At 34.9% G+C, this 11,636-nt stretch overlaps 1 protein-coding gene across 1 annotated transcript in view; it reads right to left on the bottom strand.

Moving 5' to 3' along the window:
- Nucleotides 1–11,636, bottom strand: part of LOC110444784 (glypican-5-like) — a 155,183-nt gene that overhangs the window by 8,368 nt on the left and 135,179 nt on the right. The gene's annotated exons all lie outside the window — the stretch shown is intronic.

The following is an 11,636-nucleotide window of genomic DNA, read 5'->3' as shown; positions in this document are numbered from 1 at the left end:
ACTATTTTTGTTGACCTTTGTCCATGGAAGGTTCCTGCAAAATTTCATTGAAATTGGTTCAGTGGTTTTGGAGAAGAAGTCGAAAATGTAAATTGTTTACGGACGCACGACGGACGACGACGGACAAAAGGCGATCGCAATAGGTCACTTGAGACTTTGTCTCAGGTGACCTAAAAAACCTAGAGACCTGACTTTGTACGATTCTCAAGTGAAGGGAAATGTTCTGTTTGCAGGTGTACATCTGCATGTATTCTGTGTGACATATTGGAAGATAATGTATCAGTCACCGTGGGCTTAGAGGTCACCTGTCTATAAAAACCACCTGTCTATAGCACCAACATGTCTATATCAACCATGTGTCTATAGCTACATGTCTATATCAACCACCTGTCTATAGCAATCATCTGTCCAAAGTAATCACTTGTCTTTATCAACCATCTGTCTATAACAACCACCTGTATATAATAACCATCTGTCCATATCAACCACCTGTCTGTAATAACCACCTGTCTATATCAACCACCTGTCTATAGCAATCACCTGTCTATAGCAACCACCTGTCTATAGTTACTACCTGTCTATAGCAACTACCTGTTTATATTTACCAACCTAACCATAAAGAACATTTTTGCTTCCTCTGTTGAGTGGTCTCAGTGTATAGACAGATGTTGAACATCTATGTACAATCTACTAGTATATATTTAGGTGTTTATCAAAATCGGCCAATTCTCAACACCAATGATATAATCGGCTCAAGGATTTCAACACCTAGAATTTGTAACAACATTATCATGCAATGATTACAATCACTTTGTCTATAGCTTCAGGGACCATGTGTGACCAAGATCATCCGTTAGCAACGTTACATGTAACAAAGCATGAAATAAAAGAGTCTACCTGACCTTGATTAAGAACAATGGAGTTGTACAAGATGCATGATGGGAGGTGGAATGATTACAGAATAGACTAAGCTTGACCTTGCCAGTGACCATGGTAAGCAGAAAGGTCACACTGGTGTAGAAGATAACTGCACATTACTCAGTTATACAAAGGTCTGTCGTGGTGCCCACGACCATGACTTCCTGTTTGGAGGTATAGGGAGGGGGGTCAGACCCATAGCACCTTTGATTTGGTTTTCTAGTCCTATCTACACACTGGCAGAATAATGGCGTCCGGGAGAAATGTGCGACATGTCTAATACGCCAAAATGCAAACCATGCTAATTCCAATATTGCCATATACAGAATAACGACAGAATTCCATTGTTGTCTGTTCGTTACGCATGCATGTATTACATGGCTGCAGCCATCAAACGCAGCACACCATTTCAATGGTGTGACCTGCCGTCTTGAATTTCAAATACCTCGCGTAGAAGTACTGCTGACACAATTATTCACTTGTAGATTAACATACAAACCACCCATTCCTCACTGCATCCACATGTAGCCACCAGAATGTTGTCATCAATATAGCTCTGATGTCACCGGTAATCACACAAATACTACTGTGTTCTATGCCGAAATCAGGAATTATCTCCATACTTACTTACAGGACATTTACCAAGACTTATACATTTCTTTTATGAAACCTCTTAAATATAATATAAACCAATATTGGGGTTATAATCAATCTTGGTAGGGATAAATAAAACCTTTCTCATTAGATATTCATGATTTAGCTGTATACAACATCGATTAAGGATTCATTTAAGTCAAATTCAATAATTACTGAGAGGCTTGGTATTACAATAACCACATTACTTTATCCAATTTGTCTAATGTTGACATTTTTCAATAAAAGCTACGTAATCATATTTTTTTATATAAAAAGGATATAGTGTCATAATTTCAAATAATGTCTTAGGTTATATACTACCTAACGAGAAAATAAATCTCCATTCCAAAAGAGTTCCACATAAAAAAACTTCCAAAATGTCATTTCTGAATGGTAATTTGGACCTCTTTCATAAATTGCCAACTCATTTAAAAGGTATACAAGAATGTGTTCATTGATAATTATTAGCTTGTAGCCATTCTTAGGGGAGGTCACTCTAACACAAATCCTAGGTTTATAATGTGTTAGGCAGTATATATACATGATCAAGTCTAGAATACTTCTCACTTCTAACAACTTTTCAATGTCTATCAAATGTCAAGAAATTCAACACACTATCAAATGTAACAATCATAAAAATCTCTTTAATGTAAACTGTCTTGGCAGTACTTGGCTTTTTATGAGCCAAAATAAAATTTGTATCCAAATATTTGCACCACATGTTTGTTTTAATGTGTAACAGGAAGTGTCAGATGATATATATAATTGTGTTTTTTTTTTATCTCAATCCCAGGTATTTGTAAACATTGATACACGACAAAAGGGAAAGAAATGTGGTAGTATGTGGAACTAAGGGTCAATAACTCTTGTTATGACATCGGCTAGATATTCCCCTCATGCTGTATTTAACACAGAATCACGTCCAAACAGTCAATAATTCACACTTTCTGATCAGATAGTTGTACAGCAAGTGCACAAAGGTTGAGAAAGGTCAATAAAGGGGCAATAACTCTTCCTTCTAGATAGGGTAATAATTAAAATACACCTACATTGTAGAACTCTCAAGGAGTACACTGAACCCTAAGAGGGATTTATCACATGTATACTTGTTATTTGTGTTAGAATTATCTCCCTTAACAACTTAAAGTTTGATTCGAATAGCCTATCCATGCATTAAATCTTGTGTATTTTTCAAATATGTTACCATTTCTTGTGTACATATCAAATGAGTCATCAATTCTTATGAACCCTTTAATTGTGTATTTTTCTAATGCGTCCTTAATTCGTGTGTACTTTTGCAGCAAATATGTCATCAATTAAGTCCAATTATATTTCATAAAGATATTTTCCAGGTTTCCTTAAGCTGAACTCTTAAGAAAAGAAGATACAAATTACAGTAAGGTAGCATACTGACTTATGTCTTGACCTAAAGAGAAAGATAATAAAAACCCTTGATAAATATCAAATTTCCTTGACAATGTTTTAATTGTGGACATATAGACATAAGGTTTGAATTGATGTATGTCTGTTCTTATATTTACTTCTAAGTTTACATGTACAACTCCCGACGAGAGTGTCAGATTAGTCATGTTCAGTATCACACGCAGTACTGGCTGTAATCATTAAAACACTGATTAATGCTAACCTATGGTTAACTTTCATGGTAAATTGACGGTAAAAACCACCCTGACGGAGACCTGATGATAAATGCCTGGTGACCCATCGTGATCAGCGCTGTCCGACGTGATGGATAGCAGGCAAGTTTGTTCTATTAGTTCTGACACAAGGTTCTGACAGCACATAGTTTCTTAAAATGTTAAGTGTAAATTAGTCCTATTCTGTGCTACCTTGAAGTCAAACCCTTTACTGATCTTGAATCCCAATATTAGCTTCTATTTTGATGTCTTTTTAACATAGTATAATATTAGCATTCCTTGAGATATAACAAATTTGTATCACCTTTACAACGCTATCTTAAGTGTCCTGATACCAAGCACTTCATCTGGTCTTAAGTTTAGATATATTCTCTGAACCATAGACCTCCTAGCATGACATCTGACCATGCATTATTCCAACTCTTAATCACCTAGAATGACATCACACATTAAAATGACCATCTTAACCTTAGCCAATAGGTGCTTGAGGAAAAAAGAAAACAAGTGCTATTTTAGAAATCTTCCAAATGATTCAGTAAACAAACATAATTTTTGATCTTCTACAATCATCAAAATGCTCCAATCTTACGCAAACCAGCTAAATGTTTCTATCACAGACGTCAACAGGGCCGCAGTGGCAAAAAATAATCAATTCCAGTGTTGTAGAGTAAACATGGAAATTATACAAATAAATGTATTCTACTTCTTCCACTTTTCAATTAACTTTTAATCTTCGATGAGAATTCTTTAATAGGATATATAGTAGAAAATTCAACCGCAATTACAGCACTACAATCAATTAATGTATAATGGTATCATGTCCCGAGGGGCCAGAAACTCCTACACCAGATCATGTATTTACAGCATTAGATCCTTAAGGACCTGGATTAGTTAGCAATCCTCCCTGTAAACGGAGCAATCATCGGAGTAACTAGTTTCCTTAACGCTCCTTACGTTGGCCTAAAAACAACATCTACGGCCATTAGGCACTTTCCCAGAATGCAATGATCAAGCGTCATCGAATGATTTGATGTATGAAACAATAGTAATAACTGCTTCTATCCAGTGAATTAACCTTAGTAGTATAGAGCTTGTAAAGGTGTGGTATCACACTGGGACAGCATTAGGTGACAACGTAGCACCAGTGGCCATCAACCCTACTCTACGTCATGATTTAATTTCCCTTTTCTAGGTTAGCATTGCTTGCTCTATCAATTGGGAACACTTTTCCATTCAATGAAAAAAACCCAAAACAGCTTGAGATAGTACATACCCATTCTTATGATTAATTGTTTTAATTTCTCTGCACAAATGAGTAAGTGTTCTATGTATGCACCTTTTAATAATAATTTCTGATTCTAGTTCCAAAGATCTGTGCATCCTTACATACGAGTCCTGTATGCTGTATGTACGAAACTTGTATGATGTTTAAACATATGTATAATATGTTCCCCTATGCAGTGAAAAACCAAAACTGAGGAAAAAACGGTGGCTAATCTATTTCACTTTCGTTCCAAAAAAACAAATTTTCTGATTATTTGGTTTGTTACATATAAAATTACAACGGTCTCAAATAATGATAATAAATGACTGAAACACTCAGAGTAAGAGTCTTGCTCTGACCTCTTGTACCAGGTGTTTTGTGGTTTCGAGTTCTGTTTAAACACACTGAGAGTAGGTATAACTTCGGTGCTTGTATATAAATTATACATACAAGACTTATAGGTACCGCTATATCAATCATTCACACGGAATTTCCTTAATGAGGTAAATTACTAAAACACTTTCTCATGCATGGTACGTTTTTACCTCAAGCTCTACAAACACTTTATTTCAAGAGACATAAGGAGTCTTAACTAGCGATGCTGGACAATTTTTTGTTATCATTCAAAATGAACTAACTCTATTTCCACGTTTAACATCGCAGATTGCCCCGTCCCCATTCAATCGATAGTAAATAGTTTTAACTGTTTTCGTTGGAGTTTTCTTGGTTCACACCTGGAATCACTTTCTGACATCACAAAAATGTCAATGATTCGGACCCAAGGAGTGGATAACTCTCAATATACCCGTACCAACAATGTAAAACACCATGATACGCCTCATACTCTGTGAGACTGGATATATTAAATACCTGTTTTGACTCATTTCCCCCAAACAGCTGTGAGGTTTGCCACATTAAAATCACCTTCAGTCTATATCATCGTAGCTAATCATCTTTCCCTGCTACATCATTGGAAACACACTCTAAATATTTATGAATGCCAACCGTGTTTCTTTTCAATATGAGTATCAAATTTCTGTTTATAAATTCATTTTTTTTTTATTCATTCATATTTCCTACCAAGCATCTGTTTAAAAGTAGTTGAATAAAGAACGGCAGCCTCAATATCATATATCAAACCTCAATATCGTATATCAAACCTCAATATCGTATATCAAACCTCAATATCGTATATCAAACAACAAATCAAGGTCTGATAATAGCTGGAGTATAAAAGGTCTGATAATAGCTGGAGTATAAAAGGTCCGATAATATAATAGCTGGAGTATAAAAGGTCTGATAATAGCTGGAGTATAAAAGGTCTGATAATAGCTGGAGTTTTATATACATACATATATATCACGTAAGATTAATGACGTTAGGAAACTTGACACCTCTATAAAAACCGGTCGACAACCATCAAACACGTAGCAGAATAGAGCTCTACTTCCAGCGACCGAAGGATTGTTGTTTTCTGGTCATGAAAGAATTGAAAATTTTTATCAAATCAGATCTCAGATAACCTTGATGTAAATGCTTCCGGATATCTCCACTTGATTGATTCTCATGCATGCCGTTCTTCCACAGACTTGTTAATAAATACTTCTTGCATTATTTCAAATAAAAAAATTCAGTTTAAATGATATTCAAAACCATCCATATCAATTTCTTTTGATCACAACTTTTCGGTAATTTTCAGTATCTTACCTGGGTGCAGATGCCTTGAGTTTCATTACTGAAGCTTAATGAGACTCCTCTACTCCCGTAACATTAAATTTGTATTGGCGATAATTTTATAATTATTGAAACAAAACAAAATATGTCATGGGATTAAAAAAATCATTGTCAGATGATAAAAACACTCTTAGTTTTACCAAACCTTTGAAGAATTGAATTTGTAAATTTGACAAGTCATTTAGTTAATAAGTCATCTGTATGATAAATGTTATTTCTGACACTTTTTTAAGTGGATAGCATAGTAACTTTTTATTCAGATTCCAATTACAAATTCATGGTTGAAATGTTTCATTCCATCATCCCTTAACAACTTTCTCCCTTTCTACTTGTTCCAAAGTTCAATTAAAGAAGAAAAGGATGAAACAAGTTCCGCCGTTCTATTCTGATTCCGAAATATCTCCAAATTTAAACATTTGGCCACTACAGAAATACTTTAGTGACAAAAAATATATACTCTAGAGCCAAAAGCTAGTATTTTTCAAGTAATTGTTTAATGCGTATAATAGCATTGTTGTATAAAAAGAAAATGATTGACATGAATCTTTGGGGTTTTTGTTTTTGAGTAACCTACCAAAGAAAATGTTATCATTATTTGGCAGAGTCTGCGGCCGTTAAAGGCCACATCCCAGTAGGTGATAAGTTGAACAAAGATATTCTGTCCTTATTGTATTTCCTGATAGGTACATGTCTGGCACGCAGACAGGCCATCTATCCTTGACTCCTCATGTGAAAATATGCAATTTCTGTATGCTTCACTTTACAATTTAATCAAGACAAGCACATACAAGATTTTTTTTTTTGCTTTTGTACCTAAATATTCAGTCAGACTAGTTTCTATCAAACACAATTTCCTAAAATTATATAAGAACCCATTCTTAAACTTTTTTATAAAAACACATGTTGACTGTATAGTGTTGAATACTTGTAGTATTTTTGGAAACCAATATCTTTATAACAGTCGAACAAAGATAATTCAAATTACCTCCTTAATTCAAATTTATGTTTTTTTTCTAATAGTTCCTTATCTCAAAGTTCCTTGATAGACGCTATTTATGAGCTGTTCGCATGTTTCTATATACTTTCTCCAAAAGAATAAAATGGACTTTTCACAATCTGTGTGTATTTAAAGTCTCAGAGCCTTCAAAATTAACACCAAAGCTACACAAACTGTGAGCAAACGGCAGCATTAACTGAAGCAAAATTAAACACGTTTACAATCAACTTTTTCTTCTTCAAAATTTTATTATCATACCAATAAATTAAATATTACAAATAAGGTTTTACAATTCAACAACCGTTGAGACATTATTCTTTTAACTTGCATAATCTCTTCGTACCTAAATATTCACACAGGAAGTTGTTATTCGTTTTTATAATTGTCTTTTTTTATTTCAGTAATCAAATCTACAATGTGTTATATCAGAGAAAATGTGTTACCATCATCAAGCCCCTAATTCTACTCTCTCTTCCCTTTTAAATCAGGATGGTTTCATCCTTTTATTGATAAGGTATAGTCCATTAGCAACTCGGAGTGTGCAACTTTAATGTCCTTCTTACGAAAGCCATACTGAAGCCATCATACTTTAATTTGAAAACCGAAATCTCTCCAAAAAAGTTTTGAGGAGGTGAAGTGGTTTCTGAACATGTTGGGTACGCTGTGGCACCAACTGTTTGTAATGGAATGTACATAAGACCGTTCCCTTTCGCACAGACGGGATGCTCGTCAAGAAATGGGCAGAACTGAATATCCAATAATACTTCACAGGATATCCCATAATTCTATCTGTCCATCTGTCTTGTGTCAATCATACTTGAACCTTTTGATTCTTTTTTTCACGATGAAAACAAATTTCACCAGAAGTTTTACCACAAATGTTCGTTATTACGCAATACACCTGACTTGTTGTAATTCTACAAACAGTTTTCCGTGATGATGTCTGTTGTTTCGATTGAATTCTTTCCATTTGGCTCTAAAACTCTATGTTAGATTGCTTTGTAGTTAAGACAGACCCAGAGAAATCAAAAACATATTTTCTTATCTGAAAATGATATAAAACTCAATTTTTTAGAAGTATTTTAATTAATTTTAAGTAATGAACTTCAAACCATTTGGAAATAACTTTTCATCAGCAACAAAAACAGTTGTGAGATCTCAATGATATTTATAACATAATACTACCGGGTATACATTTTTCTTTTTTTTTTCTTTCTTTTTTTGCTTTATTCTGTCGAAATTGACCTATTATTCTGGGGGAAAAAACCCAAAAAAAACCAGCTAGGTGCATTCCAGAAACTTTTTTAAGCAAGATCTATAAGAATTGTCTATTATTAGCTGACACTAGTATGTGATCTTTAAGCATTGAGTACGAGTAAATGTTCTGATGAATCAGTAAGGTTTCATTACTGGACACAAAGTGCTACATGTGATCGGCTCAACATGGCAGAGTCGAAGCAGTTTTCAGGTACAGACAGTAGCAATGTTACATGTATAGATGTTGAGATGTAAGTCGTAACAGTGAACACAATAAGGACAGCTTGGCAAAATCTCCGTGATTTTTATGTGAAAACATTGCTACTTTTAGGGGTGGTTATGATTTTAAGATGCACAGGATTAAATGGAAAGTCGACTGTGTCAGTCTGGAGGATTAAATACTTCCTACACAAATGAATACCAGACAAGGCAAAAGTCTGGAAAGGTCATCCTGGAAAGTCAGTGTGGAAAGAGTCGTTATAGAGGATTAAAGTATTGAAGTGTCATTATAGAGGGATGTCAGTGTGGAAATTATCATTATAGAGGAATGTCAGTGTGGAAAGTGTCATAATATTGGGATGTCAGTGTGGAAAGTGTTATTATACAGGGATGTCAGTGTGGAAAGTGTCATTATAGAGGGATGTCAGTGCTGAAAGTGTTATTATAGAGGGATGTCAGTGTATAATGATAACAGAATAGAAGTTGTGTTGTTATATAGGTGATACCAGTATGGACTATGTAGTAGGTGTCAATATAAGACATATATGACAGCATTATTACAGTACAGCTGTCACTGTGACAGGTCAGTGTATAGAGTTACTTCCCTTTCACATTTCCAATGTATAGAGTTACTTCCCTTTTACATTTCCAAAGTATAGAGTTACTTCCCTTTCACATTTTAATTTCACAATAGACTTTTTTTGTAATTACCCAATTATCTAAATTGTGCAAAAAAAAAATCTGGAAACAATTCAACACCAAATACATTTTTGATCAATTAACTTTTTGCGTGCTTAAACCAACCTATTCAATTTGGGTGCAAATGTCAGGTGTTTAACCATCTATCTGTCTATTTACCTATCACTCTACCTGTAGAACTCTCGTCAAAGGTAACTCGACCTACTGCAAGTATGACAGACATGACCTCTGACCTTCTTACTTGTTGGAGGGGTCAATGGTGTCCCACATTGCATGTTGAAATATTGTATCTGCCCACAACATGTTCATATTCTGCATAATTATGATGTTTAAAGTTGGTGTAACACGATAGCCGATATTCTCTATCTTTTTACGTCGGAGATATAATGTTTATCTGCCAAATCGGAACAAAGAAATAACACTGGGTGCACCTAGGTACCCCACACCGACTCCCGTAGGGGCGATCAGGCTTTTCTTACCCGTCCGTATCACATACATGTAAATGTCTAATTGTTCACTTTGATAACAAATGGAGGTACAAATTGGGTGTATTATGTAACAGGAGAAAAATATGGCATACCATACATATTCTAATAAATCAGAGTTGAAGATACTATTTCTCCTTGATAGGAGAACCTATTCAGAGTTAGAGATACTATTTCTCCTTGATAGGAGAACCTATTCAGAGTTAGAGATACTATTTCTCCTTGATAGGAGAACCTATTCAGAGTTAGAGATACTATTTCTCCTTGATAGGAGAACCTATTCAGAGTTAGAGATACTATTTCTCCTTGATAGGAGAACCTATTCAGAGTTAGAGATACTATTTCTCCTTGATAGGAGAACCTATTCAGAGTTAGAGATACTATTTCTCCTTGATAGGAGAACCTATTCAGAGTTAGAGATACTATTTCTCCTTGATAGGAGAACCTATTCAGAGTTAGAGATACTATTTCTCCTTGATAGGAGAACCTATTCAGAGTTAGAGATACTATTTCTCCTTGATAGGAGAACCTATTCAGAGTTAGAGATACTATTTGTCATTTATAGGAGAACCTATTCAGAGTTGAAGATACTTTTTCTCATTGATAGAACCTATTCAGAGTTGAAGATACTATTTCTCATTGACGAAATTTGTTTACAATAACATTTGAGGATTCCATATATGTTTAAGTAAAACCAGAGTTGAATATTCTATTTCTCATCAATACAATATAAATCTACACACATTAAAAACATCACTCATTTCAGAACAAATTGAGTTAAACATACTTTATCTCATCAATATATAGAACTTGTTCAGCATTAGATTCTTTCAATTCAGTTCATATTTGTAAAACAAAGCCACTATGACAAGCCTGCAAATTACTAGAACCAGAACCAGCAAAATCATATCTTATTGCAGATTTTCAAAAATAATACAATATTGGAAATATTCTAGCCCTCAATGTAACTAACTTTGAATTTGACCTACGATAATTTCCAACATGCATTCAATCTCAAGCCTTGATACACAAATGGTGAAAAAACAGGTTTCTTTCTTAACATATTTCCTGTTGTCAATACGCTCCGTATTCTCATCACATGCTCCAAGGTAAACAGAAACTGCTCTGTATTTATGAAACTAATTGGTACAATAAATTAACAAACAGTTACAGCTGAAGACTGGCTTTGTCATTTCTCTGGCTCCAGGCAGTGTTTTCCGATGTTATAAGACAAGAGGCCCAGAGGGCCTGTATCGCTCACCTGGATACCTAAGCAATCATGGCAAACTATTCTCCAAATAAGATCAAGGGAATATGCCAGACCCCATGGGCCAATCCTTGTAGCATAGCTTTATTAGATTTTTCATGCCCAGCAATTTTATGTATGGTTATGAGGTGGGGATCTCAACTGTTTCCAAGCTTTGACTCAGAAACTAGAGTTGTTGCCAGACTCCAGGATCAATTCTAATATCGTGAATGCATTTGTCTCTTTTTGCCAAGCATTTGTATATACAGTTTTGGGGTGGGGATCTCAACCGTTTCAAAGTTATGACCCAGGGGCCAAGTCTGCAAGGGTGGGGCAGACCCTGGGATCAATTCTAATATCATGACTGCATTCGTCTCTTTATGCCCAACAATTGTATATATAGTTTTGGGGTGGGGATATTAACCATTTCAAAGTTATGACCCAGGGGTTAAGTCTCCAAGGGTGGGGCAGTCCCCAAGGCCAACCTGGAAGCATATGTGCAATCATCTCTTTATACTCAGCAATT

Source organism: Mizuhopecten yessoensis, unplaced genomic scaffold (assembly GCF_002113885.1).
Source record: "Mizuhopecten yessoensis strain PY_sf001 unplaced genomic scaffold, ASM211388v2 scaffold2065, whole genome shotgun sequence".
Classification (NCBI taxonomy): Eukaryota; Metazoa; Mollusca; class Bivalvia; order Pectinida; family Pectinidae; genus Mizuhopecten; species Mizuhopecten yessoensis.
Note: the sequence above shows the minus strand (reverse complement) of the source record. Positions and strands in the feature narration are given on the sequence as shown.